General features: G+C 49.3%; 1 protein-coding gene and 1 long non-coding RNA gene across 2 annotated transcripts in view; both read right to left on the bottom strand.

The window, feature by feature from the left end:
* The window catches only part of SRGN (serglycin), a 178,555-nt gene that overhangs the window by 139,929 nt on the left and 11,096 nt on the right, over nucleotides 1-27,530 (bottom strand). The gene's annotated exons all lie outside the window — the stretch shown is intronic.
* LOC138472444 (uncharacterized) lies at nucleotides 749-6,013 on the bottom strand. The gene is made up of 3 exons (XR_011268603.1): nucleotides 5,833-6,013; nucleotides 4,963-5,002; nucleotides 749-3,171 (listed from the first exon to the last, which is right to left on the bottom strand). It is a non-coding gene; the product is annotated as an uncharacterized lncRNA (long non-coding RNA).

The raw sequence follows: 27,530 nt of genomic DNA, 5'->3' as shown, positions 1-27,530 counted from the left end.
GTAAAATGGCAGCCCAGAACACATAGCTCCCAACGAGCAGGCTTCTCTAATGGTGCACTGCCAGTGACAGCATCACAGGCACTGAAACACGTGAATATCGTTTTTTCCTGACGCCCTTTATCGGTAAGCAGTGCTGGGAACATAATGATATGCTATATTTGACCTCAGAATACATTCAGTGTGCGCTGTTAGGAATTACATGCACAGAAACTAGCTATCAATAACCTCAGAAGCACTTACTGATCTCTTAGGGTGCACGCGCAAGCATGCACCTTCTGCTGGCACAGCAGTAGTGAAACCCAGCAAAAGGACTTGTACACCTATTAGCAATAATGTGTATGCAAACATAGAAATTGTGGCAGCCATAGACAGTACAGATAAAACAAACATTGGCAATGCGAACAATTTGGGCGTGTAGGCATGGGAAAGGCACTTTCCAGGCACTACCGTAGTGGTCTTAACTGGCCATTGATGGTAGTAGCTTCAAGTCAATGCCTAGTATGGGATTCCCAATGGAAACCCTTATTGATATATTTTTATGTCAAAGTTTGTTTAATTCTGGATGATGTACCCTTATATAACGCCCCTCTCTTTGAATTCCCCCGGTCTCACTGAACCAAGAAATAGGTTTGTTTTGCAAATTAAAAGATTTGTTTGAAGAATTAAACAAGAATTAAACAATATATAGATTACACTTTTATGACTATGAATAATATCTGAATATCACACTTATGAATATGAACAATGATCAGCAATGGGTAATATTACAATATCGACAATCTCTTTAATCAATTAGGAGTAGAAATAGGAGGAATAGTGTAGCAGAGAATAACTTTCTGTGGATTCAAGGAATGCAATGATAGGAAGAAATGCAACACAGAAATAAAACTTGATATGACTTCAATCAAAAACTATATAATTCCCCCTGTCATTACTCACTCCCCCCACTATGCAATATGAAGAGATGGAATGAGGGCACACAGGTATCAGGAATAATCAACAATTGCAGTTTCAATCCCACTTCCCCCTAGCAAGCAGAGAGAAACGGGGCTGATTTTAAACAGGTCAAAATGCTTTTAAATGTGGTTTGAATTGAATGGGAAAATGCTAAAATGATTTTAATTCACTAAATGGATTCAGAACTAGTGAGAGTTGCTTTGGATTGGTACAGGTCAACACTAGCAATGATTATAGAATGATGAGCAGATGGAAAACGAAATTCAGAAGTTGAAAGCAAGAAATACTGTTTTACATGAAGTGAAATTTAGCCAAATTGCAAATCGCGGCAACTTTTCCGCGTGCGGGAAATGCGATTGCGGAAAACGGTATACGGAATTGCAACGTCGTTTTGGGTTTGTTTGAAAAGCTGAGGATCTTAGCTTCAAAATGAAATTAAAATTCTGTTTCTAGGACGTGCGGTTCAAAAGTTACAGACTTTTTTGTGAAGGTCGGTTTTTCAGAAACAGAGTCAAGATTTCAAAATGACAGATTGCGCTTTAAAGATTCGGAACCAATATGGACTTATACTAAGAGGCTATGAAAGTACAAGATACCCAACGGGACAACCACCAGAACAGGGCGCCTTACGCTCTGATTGTTGCGCGCCAAGACACTTGACTTTCATGACAGATAGCCTAAGGTACATTCTTGAACAAATCTCATTTTCCTACGAGCTATGGTTCATAAATGACAACTTTTTCGCGCTTTTGGTGGGTTTCTCAATGTTAGTTCTGCACCAATTTTTATACATGCATGCACGTCCCCTCTGGGCACATTCCTATAATTTTTCATGTTGCTAACATAAACACCATGGCTACAATATGAATAATTTCCAGGGTTCAGTCTCAGAAGATCGCACAGATTCCAACTTAGTCTTAAACTGTGAGCGAATTTTTAATTTTAACAATCTCTAAGTTTCATATTTTTGTCAGTTCAGTACACTTTGCTATAAGCAATTTTCTAAAACATACATTTACACCAACTTCAATCAACAATTTCAGTCTGGCCCGCCTCCAGAGCTGGGCTGAGTCAGAGGGTCACATGGCCTGCCTTCCTGCCAGAGCAGTTTGTTGTCAGTCACACCCGAATTAGCATTCGTATTCAGCCCAAGGAATCCATTGTTTCTTGGTCTGGGCAGTAGGGGAAATCTCCTCCCCTTCTGATTAACATGCCAATGCGAAATGCTCTCCTTTTGGTGGGAATGAACAAGGTGTGAGATTCTCAGGGGAAGAAGGCCTCTTGGAAGTTTTAACTGAATCAGGTTACCTTCTGGTCAATTGTAACATAGTTCCTTGTGAAAGAAATACATTTATAAATTTAAAATAAGCAAACCCATCTTCCAGTCCTTTTTCAAAATGAAAATCAATGTGTGGCACTCTCATATGGCATTTTGATGGAAATCTCTGCTTTGGCATAGTTTGAGTTCAATGTTCAACTTTACACATGGTAAGTTTTAAATCGCTGGCTTCTGACAGAGGTGAGTAACGGTACTACACCCATTTTTGACAGATTTCTTCCAGCTCAATCATCCTCAAAAGTGGACTTTGTTCAGATAATATATACTTCTGTGGACATTGTATTTTTGTGGATTCTCGAAGTAGAATGATGTTCAGCACCCAACCAGGAGGTTGGATCTTTTAGGTGGTTTGTGAGCCATGATTTTTGCACATTTTTGACAATCAAGAAAACGGATTTCCAAACAGCTCTGTGTTTCTTTTTGGCAATCAGCATTGCTTTTTCAAGTGATTTCAGGATACTTTGTGGGTAGCCCAATAGTGGGTTTTGGCAGTGGTCTAATGTGTTACCACTGACATAGGCAAAAGTGGATGGCGGCCTATTTTTCAGATTTTTACTGCGCACTTTCTGGTGATTTTTAGCGAGCAGCATGCTTTCCGGCGGCCATTCTGATGCTTCTGCTGCAACCAATGCACAGTAATGTTGCAGGGCCTGGACCAGTGGGTTGAGACATCCCACAATGGACACCCGTAGGGCCTGATTCATGGAATATTCTGTGGGGAAAATCGGCGACTTGTTCGTCAATTCATGAAAATCAATGCGCAGGGCTTAACTGGGACTTGCAAGGTATCCGCGCCGGTCCACCAGGTCACTGCGACTTGAGGAACGCCTTGCGTGAGACTCCGAGAAGAGGGTGGGCTGGGCTTGCGCAGCCACCTAAAAAGGGGGAGGAACATGCGGAATCAGGAAGAACAAGTGAAAATGTGGGCATTACGAGGGACGTTCCACCATCAAACAATCGCACCGCACATATAATAATAATAATAATAATAATAATAATAATAATAATAATAATAATAATAATAATAATAATAATAACAGGGATATGCGCGCAAAATAAACGTATTCATGGAATTGAACAGGGAACATCGGGTTGTGAAAAAACACGCACCCGGAACACCTACGCCGCACGATAGCAGGCGTAAACATCAACGCACACCCTCTCAAATGCATAAAAAGCACAGGAGCACAACAAACGCATGGATACAGCCACGATGAATTAACCATTTGTTGCAGCAATCATCCAGGGGCACCTCAGGAGGAGGAGGATGGCCAAGGCCGGGATCTTCCACCCATGGACCAGCCTTTTTGGGATGCCTGATGACCAGGTCTATGGCAGGTATAGGTTCTGCCCCATATCATCCTAGACCTGGTGCGGGAAGATGACCTTACATCACCCACCATGTGCTCCTAAGCACGGAGCCCCTTGCAAAAGGTGCTCTCATTGCTATGCATTTTTTGACCACTGGGTCATTCCAGCAGGTTACTGCCATAGTAGGTGACATCTTCCAGACCAGGCAGTCTCGCTGCCTACATCAGGTGTTGGCAATCATAACTGCACAACGTTCTGTCTGCCGGCATATCTATATGCCCGGAACACCGTCAGAAAAGCAAACGGTGGTCCAGGATTTTTATGGGGTGACGAATTTCCAAAAGTGCTAGGTGCTATTGATTGCATCCATGTTGCTCTACGTCCACCTAGAGCAACTGAGCACATCTACCGCAACTGGAAATATTGGCACTCCATCAATGTTCAGGTTGTGTGTGATGCCAAGGGCATCATTACTGAAGTGTATGCTAACTATCCTGGTAGTAGACATGATAGTTACATCTTCAGGATGTCCCCGCTACACCGGGCCCTGGAAGCTGGGAAGCATGGCAACATATGCCTCATTGGTGAGTATGAATGGCCATGCCCATGCATGCATGTTGCACACAGACCAATAAACACTGTCAATAAATGCCAATGACAACCATTCTCACATCTACAGGGGCAGTGCCCACCCTCTGGGCACATACATGATGATGCCCATGTGCAACCCCATCACATATGCTGAGGTAAGGTACAACACTGCCCACATTGCGACTCGGGGCATAGTGGAGCACACATTCAGAGTGCTCAAGTCACATTTCTGCTCCCTTGACCACTCTGGTGGTGTGTTGCTATATGCAGCACCAGTAGACTGCAGGATCATTGTGGCAGCATGCGTCCTGCACAATGTTGCAACAATGCGTGGCGTCCAGTGGACATGGTGGGGGCCCACCATCCACACCCACAGGCACACCGCTTGTGTATGTCTGGGTAAAGGGCACATGGAGAGGTTGCACGTACCCAGCTTGTGCAATCTTTTTTCACCTAAAATCATTCCTCTGTGGAGTGCACACAATTCTGCCAAATCCCAGGTGCCATTCAATGATGACAATTGGCCAATCCACTCTGCCCACAAAACCACCCTGAGAAAGTGCCCTTGGAAATGCAAATTTGTGTGCATCCATCAGAAATAAAAAGACATGCATTCAATGTTTCCAAAAGAAACGCATAGAAGAGGGGGCAAACCACTACCACCATGGCAACCATTGTATTAAGTCACCCTCTAGGCACTAAAACATCCCATATGACTAACATACCCATCAAATGTCTAACCACTGACAATTCCATAAACTCACCAACCATCATATCCGAGCTGCCTCCAAAATTACCTCGCCCCTACAATATAAGAAGCACAATGACATATTGCTGCACACATGTCAGAGAATGTTGTGTGTGTGGAAAAGCAGTTCAGTAAGGATCCACATGTGACACAGATTCTGGCAACATGACCACAATGCTCCCCATCCAAAATACACCACTGAACAAGAGGTAATTGACAATTATGACAAAGAGGGTGACACACCAGAATGGCAACATCCACACATGCAGCAACTAATGTAGCCATTCCATATGGATCAAGATAAATTCACATTTTACCGGTCCCCTGGGCATGCAGTCGACAGTCAAAAAACATCCCATTAAATAGCCATCATTCCCTGACGGACAGATCTGCAGACAATGGACACAATAAAACTGAGTGCAGCCAACACATCCATGCAGCCAAAAAGCACAAACCCACGTGCCCCCCTTAGTGACATGCAACACATGTAAGCAACTCATAAGACAACCATCAACATGTGTCCCAGCACACATGCAGCAACACCTGCACACAATTCAAACACATAAAACACACACACTGACAAACAACCACAACCCCCACACTGCCTGACCCCCAGAATGACATGCAGCAAATGTGCATGTCACATATCCTCATTTCCAAGCCGATGGCATATATACAACACATGCATCAGTCAACATGCTGCTTGAAAATGAGAAGATATCAGAAATGCAGATAATCGACCCCCCAAAAAAGCAGGGACCCCTGGAAGACAAGCAATGGCATGACAGGGCATGCCATCACCAGCATAGTAGTGGGGCAGTGCAGTGAACAAAGTCATGGGAGCCCATGATGCAAAGGACAACAAGGCCAGTACACAAATACTCACCTCTTGCACTCCATGCAGGACCATGTTGGAGGCAGCATTTCATAGAGGCTGATGCCAGACTGGAAGGCTGGCCACCAAGGCAACTGCCATGGAAGACATAAGCAGAAATGACAAAGCAATGTGAAACTGCCAACAAAAATAAATGCATGCAAAAGGTAGGATGCGAAGGAAAAGTGCAAGGTCAGTGCAGTGTTCATTGTGACAGCATATAATTGGTTCAATTGTCAATTCAACTGAATGCAGCAGCACCATGCACCTAGCTGTGGTCAACTTGAAGCTGCAAACACCATGGTGCAGCATGCATGGGACATGCATGTGAAAACACCAATACTGCACAACGTAGTATGCCTTTTCACAACATAGCATCCCAAAAATGTGCATCAATGGTTCCATGTTTCTGGATCATAACTGGGGCTGCACACCATTAATGCGGAACCCTGAGCAAGAGAGGCCAAATGTGCTGTTTAACCATCACCCCACAAACATAGCATGGGATGCTAAGTGTCACTTAGTTTACATTTGCAAAGTGCAATGAAACACACACCAGCACAACCATCAATACCTGTCACAGACCAAAACAGCTGCCCCTGCCACCCACTCCCAACCACCCAAGAAAGGCCCACACAGCTGGAACTCCCACAATTTGGAATCTGCAACCTGTGGCCCTATTAATCCAAAGAAAACATACCATGGCCAGACCTATGACCAGAACCACACAATGTGACACATGCACCCATGAAGTAGTACCGTGCCCCACAAGACAAGTCAATCCAAAGTGATCACACACAGTGCAAGACTCCCAGCTAAACACCACACAAGTGTCTGCAAATGCTCTTCAATTACCTGCACAGGGTACCCACCTGCCTTGCATACGATGAAACCCACCGGGAGACACATCCCCTAAATGCAAAGACATGCATAGTAACAACAGAAAGAAACTACACATCCATGACAACACATGAATGGAGGATGAAAATATGCTGACAACCCCCACTGCAGAAGGACTACGGGTTGCAAGAGGGTGACAGGACATAGATTGTGATCTGTCCATGAGTGTAGCATAGCACAACATAGAGAGAGAGTGATAGTGAGATGGAAGGCCAAGTGAAAAGGACATCAAGGAGTACACTGTCTGGATTTGCGATGGCAATGGACATGCACTACACCACAGTAGGTGCAGGCATAGCTGAGTTGACCGAGGGCGGAAGAAAGTGACATGAGTACCACGCGAAAAACAAACCTGGCATGGTAGCATGCAAAGCACATATAAGGAAACTTTCACATGCAGCAAACACAGGGAACAATGACGCATGCTGAACATACAAGACAGTGCACATGCTTACCTGTTGACTGAGCTGGCATGATGTGAATCCCGCATCACCTTCACCGGGAACTGTGCCTCCATATGGTGACAGGAGGGCTAGTGCCTGGCGGAGGTCATGGGGAGTATGGACGACAAAGGGTGCACGGTGTCTCCCCCAGGACAGCAGTCACCGCCCCATTACGGATTACTGAAACAACATGGGACAAGACATTACAGCAGACATAGTTAAGTACCATTCACACAGCACACATGTGTCAGAATACACTGAACCCATTGTTACCTGCACATGCCATCTGGATCACCACCATGCAAACATGCAAGTTGACCTCACTCTGCATGCCTGAATGTCCACCATGGGATACGTAATGGCTGTGAGAGGGCGACTGCACAAATCAAGTAAAAAATAAAAACCAAAAGAAAAAGAAACCTGGAAAGGGCAACTCAAAAATAGCATGCCAACATGCCTGGGGTCTACAAAAAATGTCCATCATGGACAGGGGATGGTGCGGGAGGGGTAGGGTGCATGTCAAAGTCCACACAGGGTGAACGTCCAATAAAAATAAATGTTTAAAAAAAAAGTTTTACAAAAAATACCCCCTCCATGGGATCATGGACCCCATGGCTATGATGGACCAGGAGGCATGCCTGTGCTGGCACCCCCTTCCTGTGTTGAATCTGCAGGTGGAAGTGGTGCTGGAGGCAGGCCACGCAGTGCCCTGGCCTGGTTCTCAGTGGCAGCCGCCATGCGTGACAATAATGAATGCACCAGCAGACTGAGGGCTCTGAGATCACTATGCACAACCTCGCGAGTTGCATGGAGATCCTCTGTGATTGTCTGCCTCAATGCTAACACCTCCTGGTGGAACGGTATTCTGGTGGCTGAATGCCCCTCATGAATTGCAGTCCTGTGGGCCAACATCTCACGCCCCAGGGCATCCCTGTGTGCACGACCCTCTGCAAGCAGGGATGCCTGCAGACACTGCAGATCTGCCCGGCTGATGTTGGCCTCCATGTGCAGTCTGTGGGAGCTGCATGTGGACCGCATGACCTGCAGATGCTGCACCACCTGTATTGCCGGGGGGTCATGGAAGTGGCCACCCTATCCATGCCCTCAGCCAAACTCTCAAAGGCAGCACCCTATCAGTGCGTGAAACGCAACATCTGCTGCTCCCACTCTGTCAACCCAGGCTACACACATCCCCCAAGTGTGTGGGGCCTGCACCTGCCTGATGCAAGGGAGCACAGCCCTTGCTGTGATGCCCCTATCCATGGCTGCAGGTCTGCAACCCCCCCTTGGACATCTGGGACACTAGATGGGAGGGTGGTCTTGCAGCCGTAACCTCACAGACTGGGGTGTGGCACCACTGACTGGCTGGCCTTGTGAAGGTACCTGAGCCCCTGCAGACTCACTGACCACAACTGCTCCACCCATTGGTGCACTCACCTCCGCCAGCACTGAGGACTGCACATCCGGTTCAGCATCAGAGCCAGCTGAGTCCAAAGAGTGAAAAGAGTCTGGAGCATGGCTGAGGATGGTCTGGAGCACAAGTGGGTTCTCACAGCCTGCCATGCCACGTCCTGCACTGGTGGTTTGAAGCACCACAGACTCTTCTTCTTCCTCCTCCTCCTCCTCTGCATCTGTTGCATCCTCACCTGCACCTGGACAGAAAAAGACAGTAACATGTTTATCACATATCTGTCATGCAACAACATGCGGGGCATGTTGAAGAAATACAGAATCCACAAACTATGGCCAACAAGCAATGTGGGCATGGCATATGCAGACTGGCCAACAAATTCCCTGCCCAGGGCCATGCTGCCAGTGGACCCATTGCAACCAACAGGGTAATTAAGAAGCATGTTAGGGTCCATGTTACTGCACACTGTTGATTAATACCAGTGAAAAGGGCATGGACATGTGGCTCTGTGATGTGCAATTACATTAGATGGCAACAGTTAGCCACAATTATGCACATACAAGGCTGCATCCATCACATGCTACACCAGTGTTGTCTTGGTACATGGACGGTTGACAAAGAGAGCATGCTGTAAATTAGGGAAACAGCAAATAGTCCCAGGTGATGTATGGCTGTAAGAGGACCACCTAGGCAAGGTCTGTGAAGTGGACAGAGTAAGTTAATGGAGTTGTAGATAGGACCAATGTAAAGTGACCCACAAGAGGGAGAGGGGTGTGGGCACATGGAGTGTGGGCTGAGTGTGGGAGGGTAACAGGGAGCAGGCGTCACAATGATTTACCTCTGGAGTCATTGCATTGGGGCAGTGGGATGTGTACAGTTATATGCACACTCACTCAGGGGACGTCATAAGGCATGTTGTGTGTCAGCTTGGATGGTCTATGTGGCATGGCAGCACATACGTACATGTGTGAAAAAAGATTCAATATCCTGTATGGCATGAAGTGCAACTAGGTTTGGGACACATGCACATGTCTAGCAGAGCAGGATCACCCACATGAAGGATGCACTAAACAACTGTGCACCTAGTGGTGTCATGTTGGGGGGATGCTTGTGGGGGATGAGTAGTGTCACATGGAAATGCTCCACTGATGTACACCACATGGTTTGTATCCACTATTGTGTCCACTGAACAGGAGTCAGTCCACCACATGACATGGTTCACCCAGGGCAGTCATTCCAAAGCAGCCAAATGTGCACCACAATTGTATATCTTGGTGATGCATTACTTCACATACTCATGATGCACATTGGTGGTCACTCACCAGACGTGTCCTTGTAACTTTCCAGGCCTCCCACGCCTTGCACCTGCTCCAGTAGTATGAATTGGCTCATAGCATATTCATGTTGGGTCAGCTCCTCCTCCTCTGGTGATCCCCCTCAAGTTAAATGAACATTAACAGGTGCACACCAAATAAGTAATTGATAAACTGAGCAGTAAAGCCTGTGTTCATTGAATAGCATTTGAGATTATTAGTCTAACGGGTTGCTTCCGTGAATACTTCCTACATTTCCTCAGTAGTATAGAGTAACGGACTAGGGGCGCATTCTGCGCACTAGACACGCCATACTTAGCGTGGCGATCACATTACTTTTTCATGTGACCAGACCAAGAGAGTTGCGACAGATCAGTTCCTCACTACGCTGGCCTTTGTTTTTTTTTTTAACTTACGCAGAGCTTGATTATCTTCTCTTCTATCAGAAGCCGGTATTTCACTGTGACTCTTGCGCTGAGACTAGGTAAGATTCTTATATTCATGAGTACATATTTCCTCCCGCCACATTATCTATGTCGCATATGTTTCACAGCGGCAACCTTTAGAGATCTAGACCAGGATTGACTCTAATTTCCTTTCATTTTTCAGCACTTCCTGGCCTGTGCTGAGTATTGAGAGTACTTTGCATATAAGAGGGGTACACACACACTCTTGGGTCTCTACCCTCCATACCTGAGTTGCCTGGCATCTGTACCGAGCCGCATCTTTATCAAGCTAGGTAAGCTTTCTCTTTACAATCGGCTACCTATTAGTTTACCTCATTTCCCTTTACTCTGTCATTTTGATATTATTTAGAGTTTTCACCTTATGGTCGGTTAGGCTAAATCCATACCGTGAACAATGATAGAGGTTTTTGCTATTCTCTTTCGGGGCTTGTCCCTTATTTTTATTTATTTTCCACAGAGTCCACACATGTGTCCCCAGCTAAGTTTCTGTCCTTATTTGGATGTGGAATCTTTGCACTACTTTACTTTATAGGCAAAGTACAAGTCGTTTTGACTACTTATTTGCCATGTGAGACATGAGGTAAGCACAATCAACTAATCTTACCTATATCTAGCGAGAGTTTTTATGAAACAGTCAGCTAATTTAACATAGTCATATTTATCTGTAGAATTTACATGGACTCAGTTCAATGCCTAAGACATCATTTGGAACCACTACTTGTTGGTGTTCGACACACGTTTCCCTGCAAGGATTGCTGTTCTCCACATTAGTGTGGATCCTGGCCATTTCCAGTAGACATCTACCGTTTATTCACTACATTGAAGTACAGGTACATTTTGTATGTTACATTTCGAACATTCTCTTTTGATGTGTACGCTCTCAGTTCAATTTTTTGAGCCTCACTTTGAGAATCTCCATATTACAGAACATTGACACTGTGGATATGATGCCAATATAGAGGGATGGGGTTTTTTGTATAATGTCTACGTTTTCTTGCTCTTTGTGACAATGCGGATTGTACATTAGGGGCATTACCCACCGTGATCTTTGAGTCAACTGTTCAGGTCTTGTTTATGGATCAATTTACGATATATTGAATCTGTATGTTTTTCTTGAGAAATCTGAGAATTATATCTTCACAGTGTAATTTTTCTTTCTTTAAAAAAAAGGCTTTAGGCTGATAGGCTTTCTTGTACATATGTTTCTGCAGATCATTTTGCTCCTGAAGAAGGGGTTGGGACCCTGAAATGCGTTGAGCTTGGAATTTTGCTCCATCATACTTCAATTTGCTATTTTCAGGACGGCCATTGTTTAAGATATTTTGTGTCCTTTTTTCAACATGATGTACATTATGTTTTGCTTAATTCTGTTTGTGTATTTATCTTTGGGTGCAGAGATATAAATATATACTGTTGAATGTATCTACATTGCTTTGACTGATTTATTCAGCTTGAATGGTGTGCAGGGGACCGATCCCCCTCAAGTTGTCAGAGCAGAGGCCGGGTTGGCACCAAGCTTGCACTTGGTGCGATGGGTGAGATCATTCCAGCGCTTCACTTCCTGTGCAGCAGTGCACTTCTCAAACCCTAAATTGTTGACCTCGTCTGTTCCATACTGCCAATTCACTATACGCTGAGCAGTTGTATTGGTGCTCCCCGGATCCTGGCACATGTCACGGTGGCGACTGGCCACATAGTCCATAAGGATCTGGAGTTCATCATGGAAATTCTTCCTCCTCAACGTGCCAGTGGCCTGTGCCATGTCATGGGGTTGAACGTGTTCCTGCTGTGCAGGCTTTGTCGTCTTGCCACGGGTGCCACAAGGTGTTGGTGTCACCCCTGAGTGGCTGGGACCACTTTGGGATCCAGATGCTGGAAAACAAGTGGCCTCAGGCATGACATGACCCCTTGGGGCTGGGGAAGCTGCTTCCACAGCACGCCCCTGACCCCAGCCCTGTCTGCCCACATTCTCTCTTGAGCCCTTTCCACTCATGTCCCAGGTGTAACGGAAATATGGAAGGCACACTAAGCTCTTGTCCTGGGCAATATGAGCGAGGGGGCAGGCTACATGATGAGAGACTTAATTTTGTAGTCCAGCAAGGCTTAAATGTACCCCAGGTGTGGATAGTATGGTACGTGTAATGCACAGGCAACCCAAAAACAACAAAAAATGCATACGTGATACCAGGATAACTTCTGTAATAACAAAAAAGCAGTACGTGATACACAGTGGCACTCAGCAACACAACCCATGCATATGCGAACCCCAGTAAGCTACCAGATAAGTAAGAATAGTGGTACGCGATACACAGGGACACCCAGAGTTGAAACAAAGGCGTACCCGACTCACCGTTAGCCTTGTAAAAATCAAAAGTAAATGCACGTATGCGCGGAGGCAAAGCCCCCACCAAAATAAGAAATACGTAAGGTCCCTGAAGTGAACGGAATGCGTGGCACCCAAAAATACGTGTGTACTCCACTCGTCCGTCTTCTTCCCTTCGGATGCACGTCTGGAGTTGCTTTTACATGTACTTATGTATTTCCAAATATGGCGTGCTCAACGCCTGTGTGCAGCACCTGTCATGTAAATTACACGCCAGAGGGCCGGTCCTCTGTTTTCACATGCCCACGCTTTTCTCTGTTTTTTTTTTAAACTTTCTTTATTGCCAAGAGATAGCAGCAGGCAGACAATATAGCGTGGCAGCAGCTGGCATTACAGAAACGGATTAAATAGTGCATTCAGGAGTTTAACACTGGTGGACAATGTAGTAGCATACAGTTCCAACACAGTCAAGATCATACAACAGTCTATACATCCTGTATCGGAGAGGAGAGCAATTCCAAGTCTTTCTTATTGTTAAGGTAGCTACAAAAGTCTGACCAAACATTTTCCGGGCGCGAGTTAATGAGAAGAGAGTTGATGTAATCTTCCTCACATCTTTGAGTCCAGGTGAGGGCCTTTAACCACATCTCGAAGGAGGGGGAGGAGCGGCACTTCCAATGCTGTGGGATACATTTTTTGGCCACCATGGCTCCAACATTCAGAAACTTAGAGACCTTTCTTGTCCCCGCCCCCTCCCATACAGTATTGCAAGAGGGTTAGGGTCAATATGTAGCCCCACTATTTCTGAGAGAGCTTGAGTCACTGCTCCCCAGAACGGGGCCAGCTCTCTGCAGGACCAGAACATGTGGGTGTGATCCGCCTCAGTGTCACGGCATCTTGGGCATGAGTGGGTTCGGGCCCGTGCGAACCTCCCCACTCTGTGAGGTGTGTAGTAGAGACGGTTAAGGAGCTTGTATTGCATGCATGTGAATCGAGAGTTAAGGGAGACCCTGCGTGTGTGTGAACACATTTTGCCCCATGTGGCATCCTTGATTTCCAATCCCAGCTCGGAGCCCCATATGTCGCGCGACTTCTGAGGTGCAAGTGTCGACTTTGCGAGCAACATTTCGTATAGGGAGGACGTTATACCCCTGCTATCAACAGTTAGATATGTAACGGATTTCAGGTGATTCGGGAGGTTCGTCCGGGTACGAGGGCCACATGGCTCGAACCGCCGCTCTGAGTCTAAAGTATTGTAATAGCTCCCGCGCTGAGCCGGTGTGGCCAGGACGCCATGACTGCGGGGTGATGAATTTCCCATCAGGGTATAAGTCGGACAATGCCAGGTATCCAAGAGCGCCCCAGTGTCACACGAGGAGCCTGTCGTGTGTGGGAGCAAGGCCCGGAAAGTACCAGATGGGTAACCACTTATAGTATGGGTGACGTTCAGGCTGAGATTGCAGTAATCACCTCCATGCCATAACCGTAGTAGCCACGGGATCCGCTGGGGCATCAGTGTGGTATGTCCGATAAAGGATTAGAGACATGATATTTACTTCCTCACATGCAAGTTTCTCAAGTTTCACGTGGGGGGAGGATCAGAATGTTTATACCAGTGTGTGGAATGTTGGGCCTGTGCAGCAGTCCAGTAGCGAGAGAGGTCAGGAGCACCAAAGCCCCCCCCTCTCATGAGGCAGGGTCATGTGTAGCCACTTCTTATGGACCGCTCCGGAATGCCATATGAACTGGGCGCATGTAACATGCAACTTGATGAAGTATTGTTTCCCCGGCCAAACCGGGACATTCGCAAAGATATAGAGAAGCTTCGGGACTATTATTATTTTAATGAGGGCCAGCCAGCCCGACATAGAGAGCGGGAGATTGCGCCACCTTGCCATTTTGGTCTCCACTATTTGCGCAGTGGAAGTATAATTGTCAGCGAGTAGTGAGGAATGAGACAGGGATACCTGAACCCCGAGGTATCTGATGCCCTCCGGGGACCATCGTAGCGGAAATTCACATGATGGTTGGTGGGTTGCGCCGGTGAGGGGAATATCTCAAATTTAGACTAATTTATAGTAAATCCCGAGAATGTGCCGATCTTAGTTATATCGCGAATGATTGGGTCTAAGTGTACAGAGGTATCTCTAATATAGAGGAGAACGGCATCCGCATATAGCGATATTATTTCCGGTGTTCCGCGCAAACGAATACCCTTGCGGGTGTGTTTATCGCGGACACCATCAGCCATGGGCTCAATTGCTAGCACGAACAGAATCGAAGAAAACGGACAACCATGGCGCGTGCCCCTATGGAGCGAGAAGGGGCTGACATTACGGAGTTGACCAGAACTTTAGCCGTAGGGTTTGTGCATAGCAGCTTAATGTTGGATATCATGCATGGGCCAATTTCCATCTTCCTCAAAACAGCCCGCATATATTGCCAGTACACCATGGGGGTCATTCCGAGTTGGGGCGGTAGCCATGGTGCTACTAGCACCATGGCTGCCTCCCTAACCGGGTCCAGGTCCGGTCTGGTTCAATGGGGATTTACGGGGTCATTCCGACCCTGGAGGACCCGGTAAGTCCCCATTCAACCAACCATTCCCCATTCCCATTTGAGCCCCCATAGGGCTGAATGGGAATGGGGAAGGCGCTAATAACGGGCCCGCGAATAGCAGGCCCGTTATTACCGCCCTGGTCCATTAGCAGGACAAGTAAAGTACGTGTGGTCAGATCACACGTTCTTTGAGGCTGCCGCTAAGGTACCTCGGAATTGGGCGGTAAGGTATTACCGCCACCGGACTCCTTACCGGTGCCCGGTATCCCTTACCGCCCAAGTCAGAATCACCCCCTATGTTAAATGCCTTTTGAGCATCCAAGGTGACCGCAACCGCATTGGCTGCGGGGTCAATTCTGGACATGACATTGAAGAGCCAATGAATATTAAGGGCTGGGGATCACCCGGGGACAAAACCGCTTTGATCCAGGTGAACTAAGTATGACATTATGGGGAGGTTTTCTCTGTTTTTACATTCAAATTCCCTTCACTCTGTTTCTGGCTGACTTTATTGCGAGACACGGAAGACCCATGCTCCTGCCTCTGTGCCATTTTACCTGCCTCCTCCTGCCCTGTGCTGCCACCAACTTTGCCATCTGCTGCTGCCTGTACAGTGTGTGTCCCTGCTGCCCACCTGCACTATGTTTGGAGTGCTTGCTGGCCAGCCATTGCCTATGTTCCTGTCTCCAGCCCTGTGACCACCTCAGCTGCTTCATTGGACTCCGACGTGCCATACCACCACCACCGCTCCACAGCCCAGCTACAGGACCACCTTGCCCACCCACACCTGCCTCGGGGGTTGGCATGTCAGCACCATCATCCTCGGACCAGAGTGGCAACCCCATGGCAGCGAAGCAGAGGGCTGTCAACTTCAGCACCAGGGAAGTTGAAATCCTGGTGGAGAAGGTCCTGGAGCATTATTATGCCCTCTTCAACCCTGTGATGCAACGCGGCAAGGAAGGACATCAGCAGATTTGAGATGGGATCATGGATGCCATCAACGCGGAGGGGGTGGCAGTCTGAACCTTCAAGACCGTACACAAGCGCTGGGAGGATGTGAAATCCAGGACCCAAGGCAAGGCCCTGCGATACATCCAGGCTGGTGCTATCACAGAGGGGCACCATGCACGCAGGTGCAGGATGTTGGGTAACAACAGGCAGGTCCTGGAGAGGGTCTACCCGGTGCTGCATTCTCAGGTCTGCGTGTTACACCAACGTCTAGAGTCAAATGGTGAGTAGCCATGTGGCCCACTGCTCAACGGTGCATGTGTGTTGTGCATGTACCCGCATGTTGGCAGTGACTCCCTTAGGCTTGCAGCAAGTATGGTTCTGAGATGGATGTCTGCATGCATGCCCCATACATTGCTCTAAATGTGTGCATTCAGACATCTTTGGATTTTAAATGTGTTCATACTTGCATTGTGTGTTGTAGTGCTGGCTTGCAGACCATGCACATGCAATGTTACTTCTGTCTAAGACATGCCAGGATGGCAAGTGTGCCAGTTGAGGTAGTGTTGCTGATGTCAAGTGCATGCATTATGCTCATGTGAATGTGCCCAAAATGGGAATGTGTGACTGGGCATCACTAACACCTGGATGCAACATGTGCATTCAGATGTCTGACTTAGTCACGTTGAGGCCTTGCAGCTCCCGGGACTCTGATGTGATTGGTCATGGTGCTGCTTGGGCCCTCTGAGTTGATGTGTGTGCAAGACATGTGTATGTGATTGGTGCCATGGCATGCTCACATGTGCATGTGTAATTGGTGCATATGTGTATAGCATACGCAATTGATTGGTTGTAACAGTGGCATGTAGTTTGATGTGATTGTGTGGAGTGATGGCCAGGCAGGTATCTGCATGGATGTGGATTGCATGTCCATATGTGGGTGTGGAGGTTGATGGTTGATCCTTTGACAAGTCATCTTCCTGTGAATGTTGGTGATACCATGCTGGGTTTGGTGCAGTACACTTATGTTGCTGTTCTGTGTCTCCTTTTCCCCAGTTGCATCTGATGAAGAAAGCGGAACCAGTGCTGTGGAGCATGTATGCAGAGATGCAATCCGGGAATATAGCTCAGTGGCAACGTGCTCGCCTTGGAAACAAGATGACACGAAGCAACACAGGTTCGATCCCCGGGTCCGCGCTGAGAAACCTCTGGGTATTAAGCGTGTTATAAATACGCAACTAAGACATATTCATTACAGCTCATCTTCGGGGAGCGATGTGTCTGTGGCAGCACCAGTGATATTGGGCATAGCTGCTGGGGGTGAGCCCCAGAAGGTGAAGGTGGGAGGGGACTCCTCAGCAGCGGTCGGTCCAGGTGATGCCACACAGGGGCCATCCATGGCGGAAGACGCCCAGGAGTCATCCACGTTGACGGAGGAAGAGGTGGAGGAGGTGGCCATTGTAAGCCAGCCCATGGGGTCAGGTGGGGGTGTTAAGGTGGGCGTGCTTACTGCAGTCCTGCCCCAGGGACATAATGCTGTGCAGACCACCGTGGAGGTGCCTGTGCAAAATCCAGTCCTTGGGGCATTGAATGCAGCAGTGTGCGCCTGCCAAGATGCCTCCACCCAGACCCATACCCCCTTGTCGGCTGGTGTGTCCACCCAGACTGACACCCCCTTGCCATTTGGTGTGTCCATCCGGGATTATGTGCTGGCCGGGTTGACGAGGCAAACAGGTGTTATTCGTGATGATGGGCAGGCTACTCGTAGTCCGTTTGCCCATCATCACAGTCAGCTATACCACCTTGTGTCCTAGCTTGCTGCATGCTTGTTCCGTGGTGGACTCTATGGGCTGTTCACTGCTGCAACCACCCCCTTGTCTTCCTCCTCTATGCACCAGTCATCCTCCAGGGTGCCTTCCAGTCGACATACCAGCAGGGCCCCCTGTGCACCAGTCCCACCCACAACGCACCGTCTGGTGGAGCTCACATCCCTGCCTAGGTGGGAGTCTGAGGCACAGCAGCTGAGGTGGTCACTGTGCCTACCCAGGCACCGACAGGGTCACAGGCAATGGAGGGACAGCAGGCACCTATGAGCAGTGCAGGTGCTATACACCACTGGGGATCGTCATCAGCTCAGAGGGTGTACCAATGTAGCAGGCACTGTGCACAGAGGCAGCAGGTGGCAACAAGGAGGTGTTTGGTTGCAGGGCACACCACCCAAAGGAGGCAAGTGGAAAGTGTGAGGCAGTAGTTACACGTGGACTTGAGGCACTGAATGTCTTCTGTGTTCCAGCAATATGAAGGGCAGATCATGGCAGAGAGGCAGCGGGCACGGGAAGCAAGAGTACTGATGGCCAGGGCTGAGATTGCGCTGCGTCGAGCAAGGAGGCGGGCTGCCATCCTGGAGGCCACTTGCAGGGAAGCATGAGTGATAGAGAAACAGATGCTGGACAACCTGCAAGCCCTCCAGTCAACAATGGAGACCTGCCTGCGGGAGTGGGGTGGGGGGGTGTTGGTCTCAGCCCTGGTTGAAAGGCTGAGTGAGATTGGAGAGGAGAACTAGCCTGCTGCCTTTGTACGTAGTTATTTAGGTGTAGATTTCATTTTTTTATTTACTATTTCCCCCACACATTGCAGACTTTCCTTCCCAGTTTTGCAAGCATATAGTTATTTAGGTGTATGGTTTTTATTATATTTTATTTTCCTCTGGAATGCTTTGACCTTTATTTCCCATTTTAATTGTACATATTTATATTCAATACATCTTTCATTTTGTTATATTCCATGCTTCATGCAGTTCATTTGTGTGTCAGCAACTTTTATAGTTTACTTTTCAGCCAGTGCATCTCTTCATTGCAAGTCATGTGTCTTGTGGCGTGCATGCATGTGTGTTGTTGTTGCTGTGATGGTTGCGGCTGAAAGGATGCACATGTGCCTGACATGTGGAGGTGGGTCCATCAGATGACTGCGTCTGCACTGTATGTTTTCATTTGCATTTACCTGTGCAGCATCACTGTGTGTTTGGCATCAGTGTGGTTGGGGTGGAGGGAGGTGTGCTGACTGTGTAGGTGTTCCTTTGTCACATTAATGGCACATTTGTTTGTCATTGTTGTGTTAAACCCATGTCATGCAAACACGCCCACTAGCATGTGCAGTCACATATTGCCTTCTATCATGTGCTGCTCCACCTCGGACACTGAAATGCAGTAGTGAGCCATGTTTGCTCTTTCGAAGTAGCAGCACAAGTCTCCGGTCTCTGTGACTCATGCACTCTCTGACTGTCCTCCCATCACCCATGCATGGACCTGTCATGTTATTGTTCACTGACAGGTATTTTGCTACCCATTCCACCCAGGCCACACGCTGTGACGTGCCTGGCCATTGTTTGTGAATATTGCACATTTTTTGTAGGTTTACTTCTGTCGTGGGCACACATTCAGTTAGTGTGCTTTGATGCCTTGGCAATGTGCCATGGCCAGCATGCACATGCCACTTGGCATTGCATTCACTTGTCACATGTGTAGGGGGTGAGATAATTAAGGTCTGGAAGGGTGTGTCAGCAGATGTTCCAGCCCTGGATGGATCTCTGTTGCTTCCTGTTGATCGTGTTTGCTGTGGACATGTTGGTGTTCCACTTCATGGTGCTGGCAGACCACAGAGGTTCAGGTGAGCTGCAGACATGCATTGCACTGGTATTGTGGGAGACTGTCAGGGGGCTGCCTGGGGGGGTGTCACAGGTGAGGGGGGCTGCCTGGGTGGGGGTCGCAGGTGAGGGGGGCTGGTGGGTGGTATCCAGAATGGAGGGGACTGCCTGGGGTTGGGGGGTGGGGGGTGTCACAGGTGAGGAGGCTGGTGGGTGGTAGCCAGACTGGAGGGGCTGCCTGGGTGGGGGACGCAGGTGAGGGGGGCTGGTGGGTGGTGTGCAGACTGGAAGGGGCTACCTGGGGGGTAAGAGGAGTCACAGGTGAGGGGGGGCTGGTGGATGGTGTCCAGACTGGAGGGGGCTGCCTGGGGGTGGTGTCACGGGTGAGGGGAGCTGGTGGGTGGTGTCAGTCTGGAGGGGGCTGCCTGGAGGGGGTGTCACAGGTGAGGGGGCTGGAGGGTGGTGTCCAGACTGGAGGGGGCTGCCTCTGGGGGGTGTCACAGGTGAGGGGGCTGGTAGGTGGTGTCCAGACTGGAGGGGGCTGCCTGGAGGCGTGTCACAGGTGAGGGGGCTGGTGGGTGTGGTCCAGACTGGTGGGGGCTGCCTGGGGGTTGTCTGAGGTGAGGGGGGCTGGTGGGTGGTGTCCAGTCTAGAGGGGGTTGGTGGGTGGTGTCTGGGCTATAATGGTTGTTGTGCAGTAGGGGGGTATGCAGCCAGAATGGGTGCCGAGGGTGTAGGAGGTGGACTCACGTTTTTGCAGGGGTGCAGCCTGAGCTTGCGAGGGAGGGCCTGCGTTTTTGCAGGGATTCACACTGGGCTTGAGAGGAGAGGTGCACAATTTGGCTAGGTGCAGTCTGGCCTTGTGAGGGAGGGCCCGCGTTTTCGCAGGGGTGCTGCCTGGGCTTGCAAGTTGAGGCATGTGATTTTGCTGGGGTGCAGTCTGGCCTTGCGAGGGAGGGCCCGCATTTTCGCAGGGGGTGCAGCCTAGGCTTGAGTGGTGAGGCATGCATTTTTGCAGGGGTGCTGCCTGGCCTTGCGAGCGAGGGCCCGCATTTTTGCAATGGTGCAGCCTGGGCTTGTGAGGCGAGGTGCGCAATTTTGCTGGGGTGCAGTCTGGCCTTGCGAGGGAGGGCCTGTGTTTTGACAGGGGTGCAGCTTGGGCTTGCGAGGTGTGACACATGATTTTGATGGGGTGCAGTGTGGCCTTGCGAGGGAGGGCCCACGTTTTTGCAGGGGTGCAGCCTGGGCTTGCGAGGTGAGGTGTGCGTTTTTGCAGGGGTGCAGCCTGGCCTTGCGAGGGAGGGGCTGGGTTTTCACAGGGGTGCAGCCTGGGCTTGCGAGGTGATGCGCGTAATTTTACTGGGGTGCCGCCTGGGCTTGCGAGGTGAGGCGCACGATTTAGCTGGGGTGCAGCCTGGGAGGACGCGCCTTCTCAGTGGGGTACTGGGTGGTGGGTCAGGGGTGGACGCGGAGGCTTGCGCCTGGTTTGTCCTTTAGCTTGCTTTTTGTGGTGCGTGGTGGCGTGTTGTGGGCGTTCCTCACGCAGCTTGTTTTTACTTGCACAATGGCTAGTAATGCGCCTTTGAATCCTTGAATACGCGGGGCGTGCAATCCTGCAGTACTCTCTCGAGCACCCAGTCTTTCTTTCAGCTCTACTACTGAGGGTGTGTTTCCTGCTACACCCTGCAGCATAAAACACCTAATACACCGCGGAGCGGCGCGGAGTGGCGGAGAGTGGCAGTCCTGCAGTATTCTCTCGAGCACCCAGTCTTTCTTTCAGCTCTACTACTGAGGGTGTGTTTCCTGCTACACCCTGCAGCATAAAACACCTAATACACCGCAGAGCGGCGCGGAGTGGCGGAGAGTGGCAGTCCTGCAGTATTCTCTCGAGCACCCAGTCTTTCTTTCAGCTCTACTACTGAGGGTGTGTTTCCTGCTACACCCTGCAGCATAAAACACCGCGGAGCGGCGCGGAGTGGCGGAGAGTGGCAGTCCTGCAGTCATGTCAGGCAGGACGGGCCAGAACACCACCCAACCATCCACGCTACAATCACAGGACACAGATGATTCGACAAATCGATTCCTAAGAAGTAACGCAAAATTGTTGCTCAAGAACACACTCGCAACCCACCTAGCCAACTCTTACCATTCCCCTGCAACTCAGGGAGAAACATTAGATGACCATTCACCACCCCAGAGCCGCGAACTTAAATCACCAGCGCTCCTGGGCAAAGGTCACACGACCTTGGGAAAAAATCCTGGCAAAAAAGCAACTGTTTCGCCCCTAGGTGTTCATGACTCCAAACAACTTCAAGTCCTCAACGAAGCGGACTCACCTGTGGAACACGCCACGAACCTGGACTCCTATGACGCGGAACCTCCATCGCCCACGCCGCCCATGGCCTCCATTCCATCTTCGCTGACTGGCGGGACACTGCCGGGAGCTCCGCGACGGCCCGGAGGGGCGGCCGCGTTGAGTCCCCCGGCCGCGTTGCCCGGCCTGCCGCGGGAGGCCGTGTCGGCTCGACAGGCCATCGTCGGCGGCCGGCAGCCCCCGGAAGAGGGGCCCGCTCCGGTGGACGATCCCACACCGGTGGGGCGCCGGGAGCCGTCGGAGGGGCGGACTTCGGCCGCGGAGGCGGTTCCACGGTCTCCCGAAGGGGAGACGGCGTCGGGTGCGTTGGCGCCGGAGAGCCTGCAGAGCCAGGCGAGAACAGTTGGCGCCGCCGCGGAAGGCGGCGTCTCCTCCCACCCACGGGGGGTGTCGGGGGCTCTGGCTCTCGACCTCCCTGGGGGGTGCCGGCTCGAGGCCCATAAGCCACAGCGCCCGAGCGGCCCGGGAGCGGAGGGTGCACTCATAGCACTGACGAGTGGAGGCGAGTCCACAACAGCACCCCCTGCAGCTGAAGCCCTGACAGCCCCACCAATTCGCAATGCAGACAATCTCAACCCCGCACCAGCCCATTCTAACGCCGATAAAAACGAGGGGATCCTCTTAGACCCACCTCCATCAAGTGAAACAAGGGCCTCACCCTCAAACAACAAAAAAAAGAGACCTCGGCTTCTGGACGTCTCCAACAAAAAAAACACTAATCATGATCCATCTATAAAACAAGGAAAACCCTCGAATCCGGCCAAATCTGCTTCAAAACAGGCGACCGCCTCCAAAACATCATGGGTGCCATTAAAAGCCCCAAGAAAGGGCCTCAAAAAACCCCAACGCCCCTTGAAGCTACTATCAGACTTTTTCCACAAACATTCTAAAGCCATCCAAGAGAAATGTAAAGAACTGACCGACGCAGAAATCCTCGAGGCTGCTGATGCAATTACTCCCCCCTGTAAACACCGCAGGCTGATACAAGCTAATAGAAAAACACCCCATCCCCTTGCAAAAGAAGACAACAGAGCAGTACCTGCCCGGACACCGACAAAAATGCACTTTTCAGGCCAAGTCACCCCAACAATCCCACAAATAACGTCTGAAAACGAGGGGGGGACAAAAGCTAAAATCGCAATTGCACCAACTGCATCCATCGACAAACCAGTCGCGCCTACAGCCAGCAACACAACGGCCTCAATCTCAGTTCTTATTCAACCTCTTTTGCATAGTCAAAGCAACACCAATCAAGAAACCCTGACCCAACCCCAATCTCTAAATCAAGAGAACGGGATTATACTCCCGGTTCACAGTCGGACGTTCTTTAAACCAACAGACCCCCCCACGACGAGCACCACCGTATCAACTCCACAAGATTCGGCTCTCGGCAAGGCTCTAAGACCCAGACAAAGCGACAACAACATCAATAAAGAACAACTGCCAGAGACTCTGCCACCGTCTTCAGGCGAGGCATTCAAACCTACGCAACAGATCCAGGAAAGGGACCCTGAAAGCACCTACCCCGTCAGAGCAAAAAACAGGCTTCAGTTTGAGAAAACTTTAGACTCTTTCTACACAAACCTGGACAGCTACAACAACCAAAGAAGACACTCTCTCGACCTTCCCTCCAGAAGGACTTCAGCTGCCACAACGCCAGTCATACGACCACCATCACCCCTCAGAAGTAGACCGTCTCCAAATAGGCACACACCGTCAAATGACTCTCAGTCCAAGAAACTTGACACCTGTACCCTGATGTCAGCCCTATCGATAGCTCTAAACCCATTCATCAAATTGTACGAAACAATCGGAGAGACGATTGTTAGGCAGAAACCTGTGCAGTTCCCTTGGGGAACACTGCAAAAGATTTAAGACTACAGGTAGAGCAGTAAACCCCTTTGGTAGCAGTCTGTACCACCCAGATTTACCTGGTAGCTGTGGCTGAGCAGTCAGACTTCTCTCAAGAAGAGTTAGGCAGTATGTAAAGTATACACAATATGTACCAAAACACAATAGCACAAGCAAACACTGACCAGAGCTTGGTTTCAAAAGTATATAGTTATTTATTTAAAATACACATAAGTTAAAAACACTCTAGCAAAAATATAGTAAAAGCACTTCAACACAGTTATACTGAAAGTAAATTCAATCCTTTCTCCTATCTAGACAACTCTAGGTTAACACCACTTAATTAAAACAGAGGTGAGTGCTTAACGTTAGATGACACTCTAGTAGTTTCCAAGAAAGGGAGAGAAAAAGCAGAAATAGGTTAGACACACCACTCTAAGGTCCAGAACACTTGCAATAGGCTTAAAGAAGAATAAAGTCACAGGTGAGCAAAAGTCACTAGGCAGGGCCCACTCTTAGAGTAGCCGGAGCGAAAATGTGCCCAAGATCACACTGTTAGTTAGAGATTCAAAGTCTTGCAAAGAGTCAAAAAGAGTTTAGAGTGGCTCAGAAGGTTTAGCCAAAGTGTCCCAGGCACTCCCAGGTTCGAAAGCCGGGGACTAAATCTACCCCGTACAGTCGGTAGCAAGGGAAGCCAGGCGGAACACAGTACCTTAAGCGGAAAGGATCCTCCAGCGGGGGCAGTTGTTCCAGGCAGCGACAGCAAGGCTCGACGTCGGTCAGGGGAGAAGAATATCTCGCTGAAGAGCAGAAGAGAAAGGTCGTAGCACTGCCCGGGAAGAAACCAGCCGCGGAGTCCTCCGGTTAAAGGGTTGGTACCGACTTTCGCGGTATGGGGGTAAAGTGTGGTATTCCGGATGCCGGGGTGCTTGGCACAGGCAAGGCGGCCACGAGATACCTCAAAAGGACGGAAAGAAGGCGAAAACTGGTTGTCCCCACCAGTCAAGGGAAGGAGCCACTCCGTTAAGAGTTCTCCTCGGTCGTCGGGAAAAAGTGGTGAGACGGTTCAGCAGGGCTCCACCGGGTGGTGTCGTCGAAGCAGGTCGGCTCAGCTCTTCCCTCGTCGGATTCTTGGTCCTGTGGCGACTTCTGAAGTCCCAGTCCCCAAAGCCCTGCTTTTATGCAGCAAACCCCCATTCACCCAGCCTAGCTGTCACTCAAACATGCTAAGTGGTGAGCCGGGCGGCTCACCACTTGGGCCAATCAGGACGGAGTGCGACTTGAGTTACCAAGGTAACTCAGTCCAGGGTGCCTAAATCCCCCTCCACCCCTCCTAAGTACCCCAGACAGAGTGGCACCACTTTGGAGGGCTTCTGTGGAGAAGCCCGCCAAAAGTGGAACAAAGGGCTCCACTTTGGGTCAGAGTTACAGAGGCGAACACCAACGCCATTTTAGAATCAAGTTTTGGCAAAAAGTCCCAACCGGAGTTATAAAAATAAATATATAAACCGGCGGTATGTTTAAGGCTACCGTAAATAAATAATTAAATGTGTTAGCCTAAAACAATGGGAAATCCCATAGGGAAATATTCGCGGTCGAATATAAAAAGTAGTTTCCACTGCCACCAGCCAAAACTCGATCAGGGGGGACGGAGACGTGCCCCCTCGACTAACAGACCCTGGGGCAATCGAATTGCCCCAGCCAGTACGTCCACAATATGATGGTTTGTACTGGTTCTGTTCAGGATTCAAGACTAGCAAAGTCTTTGGTGACTTTACATGCCCTGGGAGACAGTAGTCAGTCCCAGGGTATGGAGTCTATGTTGGGGAGTCCCTAGGACACCCCTGGGTCACGGCACAGAGGGTGCTGTGTGACCCACATCACAAAAATACATGAGGCCCTATGGAGTAAAAGACCCCATAGCCCATTCAACACAAGGTTTAACCAAGAAAACACACTTCAACATGTCCAAGAGTGAGGGTAAAAGAGTCTCACTCTTGGCAGGAGAAAAAAATTAAACCCCAGAAATCCAGCAAAGCTGCTGGGGGACTCACTAGGTAGGGAAATTCAGCCTAAACAGAGAATTCTCCCTAACACTCGCCCCCCCCAGACTAAGGGACAGGAGGATTTAATCCACTCCTGGATGAACCTCATACCTCTAGTCGATGATATACATCCTAGAGAGTCCATCAGCATTTTGATGGTGACACCTTGACCTATGTTCAATGGAGAACTCAAAGGTTTTCTTTTGCAAGCTAACGGACCTACAGACCCTTTGAGGAACATCAGTCTTTTTGTTATAGGGGATCTGGTTGACCAGTCCCTCAGAAGTTGGTACAACTTCTGAACCTATGTTAGGCTTTTTCAAGGGGTCCTTATAAAGGATTCCCTTAGATCTAGAGGGGCCTCCAAGGTTCCTCACCACCTCTCTTGTGGGAGCAGGTTGGGTCTTAGGCCTCTTGGTTGGAGGGGTTGGGGTTAGGCAATGTACCTGCTTCCCCTTCCTCTTAGATCTACCCTTACCTATTTTAGGAGTTTCCCCCCTAATATTAGGATTTGAGTTGGGGTCTTCAGTAGAAGGTCCAACAGTCTGAAGGTTTTTGGCCTTAGACTTTTCTTTTCTGGTTTTCCACCAGCACTGAGAATTACCAGTTCTCTCAGGTCCAGATAGGGGCCTAGTTGGTCTATCCACCTCTTCCTCAGAAGCAGGGGGAGTCAGAGACTCTGAGACTAGGGGAACAATGATGGAGCTTGGTTGGGGCGCCCATGTTCCTAGCATACTATCCTGAAATGTGCCTGGGTTAGAGGTCAACTTACTAACACCAGGGCTTGTAGTGGGGTTCTCAGTAGAGGGTCCCACAGGCTTAGAAGGGTCCTTCAAGGTAGCCTGTCTAGCCAATTTGGTTAAGTTCTGCTTCTCCATACTGGGAGGCCTGGGGGTATGTGACACTACTCCTAGAGTTCTTAGGTCATTCCCTAACAGGACCTTCCCAGGTACCTCAGTCTGAACACTGACAGGGATCCTCACTGTCATGTTGTTACACTGAATGAGGGCTGGTAGGATAGGAACCATTTGGACAGGGCCTCCAGACATCTTAGTGGGACCTTTGGGTGCTTTGGCCACATCCTCAGGTTGAAAGAAGCTTTCATCCACTACTGTTCTGCTGGCCCCAGTGTCTCTCCTGGCAGGAGTATCCTGGCCATTGACAAGAACACTGTCCACATAATACACCTTAGAGTTAACAGGTAGGGAGTTATACACAACCCTATTCTGGGGACTAACCAGACCCATAGGCTCTAAGTTTACAGTTGCTTGAAGACCCAAGGGTTCTTCAGCAAGGAGTTCAAAGTGGGCACTAGCCATCTGTACTTCATCCTCAGGAGTGAAGGCTAAGGAGACTGTGCTGATCCCTGCAGGTTTACCCTTGCACTTGGGATCTCCTTTGATATGGTCAGTACCCTGACAGACATAGCATTG

The sequence above is a fragment of the Ambystoma mexicanum genome, chromosome 8 (assembly GCF_040938575.1).
Source record: "Ambystoma mexicanum isolate Mex_15411 chromosome 8, UKY_AmexF1_1, whole genome shotgun sequence".
Taxonomy (NCBI): Eukaryota; Metazoa; Chordata; class Amphibia; order Caudata; family Ambystomatidae; genus Ambystoma; species Ambystoma mexicanum.
Note: the sequence above shows the minus strand (reverse complement) of the source record. Positions and strands in the feature narration are given on the sequence as shown.